Source organism: Erpetoichthys calabaricus, chromosome 4, assembly GCF_900747795.2.
Source record: "Erpetoichthys calabaricus chromosome 4, fErpCal1.3, whole genome shotgun sequence".
In the NCBI taxonomy this organism is placed as follows: domain Eukaryota; kingdom Metazoa; phylum Chordata; class Cladistia; order Polypteriformes; family Polypteridae; genus Erpetoichthys; species Erpetoichthys calabaricus.
In genome coordinates, this window is record NC_041397.2 from 303,979,088 (window position 1) to 303,982,022 (window position 2,935).

A 2,935-nucleotide genomic window follows, 5' to 3' on the forward strand; every position below is an offset into this window, starting at 1 on the left:
CATTTTGTTTCCTGGCTTGCTCTTGTAGTTGTACCTTTGGTTTTTAAATATTTTCACAAGAATTGGAGCACAGTAGCAAAAGAACTGCTTAGCAAAACATTTTTCTAATTTATAGATACAGTGTAGAGACAACACTTGGTGTGAGCATCTAATCAGAAATGCATGAGGGGAACAACATGGTCTCATTTTATAAATGAATATAAATGCACAAGCACCAGTACTGTAGCAGCTGTCAGTCTGTAGGGTTTACTTTGGTGAATTCACCTGTGGCTGGCAGTATCATATTATCAAGAGAATTAGAAATTTAAAGAAGTAATGATAAAGAATACTTAAAATTATATGGCAATTTTACAGTGGTTATACTGTATATCAGAGAAGTGAATCTAATCTGAAGTATGTTAACACATTGACTGCTGGACTAATTATAACTAAAATGCTGCAGCATAGGTCTATACAGGTCAGGTTAGGTGAGATCAGGTTAGGGAGCATACACTGGTACAGCACGTTGCCGCACCCACCACACGACAAAACAGCCCAGGATCCTGATTGGCAACCCCCCCCAGACAGACTCGCAGTCCAGTCCCACCCTCCGGAAATGACCATCTATTTGCCACAGACAGGTGTTACGCGGGAGTCCCTTTGGCCTAGTTCAGCCGCTTGAGTCCTCAACAATGAGGATCTGTGATCCAGATTACCCTCAGGGAATCGCACCACATGGCTGTCGTGCCATAACTGATGCTCCCTCACAATGCAGATAAGGTGCCTCATTCAGGACTCCATGACACAAAGTCAAGCCAGCGGTACCCAAGGATTCTCCGAAGAGACGCAGTATTGAAAGAGTCCAGTCTTCATCTTAGGTCACTGGAGAGCGTCCATATCTCGCAATCATATAGCAAAACAGGAAGCACCAGGACTCTAAAGACTTGGACCTTCATCCTTTTGCAAAGATATCAGGAATGCACAACATCCCTTTCCAGTGACCTTATGATCCCCCATGCTCTCCCAATCCTTCTACCAACTTCGTAGAAAGAATCACCAGAGACATGAATGACACTGCAAAGGTATGTAAACCTCTTGACAAGGTTGACACTCTTTCCACTGACTGATACACTGCTGGTGCCTGTACCCAAGAGGTCATTAAAGGCCTGGATTTTGGTTTTATCCAGAATACTCAAAAGCCCAGACTCCCAGCTCAGTCTCTCGAGATCACAGTATCGTTGGTAAAGTCAAGCTCAGAGAATCTTTCTTGACCAACAGAAGTTCCACAGCCACTGGACCCCACAACCCTGCCCAACACCCAGTCCATGCAAGCACTGAACAGAGTAGGAGCAGAACACACCCCTGATGAACCCCAGAATCAACTCGGAAAAGCACAGAGGTTCTGCCTCCACTCTGTACAGCACTCACAGTACCAGTGTACAGGACAGCTATGATATTCAGCAATTTTGGGGGGATCCAGCGAAGTCTCAGGATGTCCCACAGTGCAGCTCAATCAACTGAGTCAAACACTTTACGAAAATCTACAAATGCTACAAAGAAACTCTGCCAATATTCACATTTGTGCTCCATGAGAAACCAGACTGCTCCAGTCAGTGGTGAGTATGTGATCATGGATCCTATTGAGGATAACCATAGCAAGGACCTTACCCGGCACCAAGAGCAGTCAGATAATGCCCATCTCTGAAATGGAAGCAAAGATTGCTTGTAATGCAAGGAGAACAGCTGGAGAAGTTCATCCTGGATACCGCAGATCCCTGCAGCCTTCCCTACCCTCTGGTGGATCACCACCTGTGTAATCTCAGTGAGACTGGGTGGTTCACAGCTAATTGGAGGATCAGTATCAAGATCCATGGACCCAGAGATGTCCAATGTCCTAGCCAGAGGATCAGCCTTAAACAACTGCTCAAAGTATACCCAACGGGTCACAACTGCAGTGTCATCCATAAGGACCACTCTATCAGCCGCCCTCACTGCAAAATGTAAGAAGGGGCCTGAGTTGCCTCGAAAACTTGCATATTGTAATCTATTTAGTTAGCCAATAAAAGGTGTCATTTTGCTTGACTTCTCACAAGAACTGTATTACAAAGCAACAGTTTTGTTATCAATAATAACTCTGCCAAAAATGTAAAGACACTCAATTATTTTGACCAGCAACACGACTAAAAGTCTACAGTTGAATGAGAATCTTTAGAGTATGGCACCATGTAGAGTGCAGGCTTAGAAGCCCATGTGCCCCATATACTGCATAATGGATATTTTTGCACTGTCCACACTTGTTGCACACAACCTATTTAATTGTTTGCGTTGAGTGGGTGGCAGAATGTCCATGTAGTACTATCCTGCTGTTATGACAAAATGGATGGTTTGTGATGAAGAAATGCCTTTGGACATCTATTGGCAACATTGCCAGAGCCTACAGGTTCCATATCATCCAGTTGTTTTTTACTGCCATTATCATCAAATGTTGTTGTTTCAAAACATCAGCAGCTTTATACCTTTTTAATTTTTTTTAATATGGACTGTCTATTTATAACACTATTTTCTGCAGCCTGTTGCTTCTAAAAAACATTCTGTGGCTATCAACTATAGTAGATAACTGACACATGGCAGCAGCTTGTTGTGTCTGTAGTGGCTGTATACTGAGATATGAGTTATATTGTAAGTCGTGCCTTGACAGGCTCAGTGGTATACAACTAAACTCGTACTTTGTGTTTCAAGTGTTAAAATATGTAAGAAAAAATATTTTGTTTCTAACAGCTTAAGCTTGCTCATTTATTAAAAGAGACTTAGTTGATAGTCTGTCCACCCTGGCCATAGGACCTTACTCCTTTTCTATGTTAACTAATGTTGTCTTATTTTGATTTCTTATTTTGTCTTTTATTTTTCTTTTCTTCATTATGTAAAGCACTTTGAGCTACTTTTTGTATGAAAATGT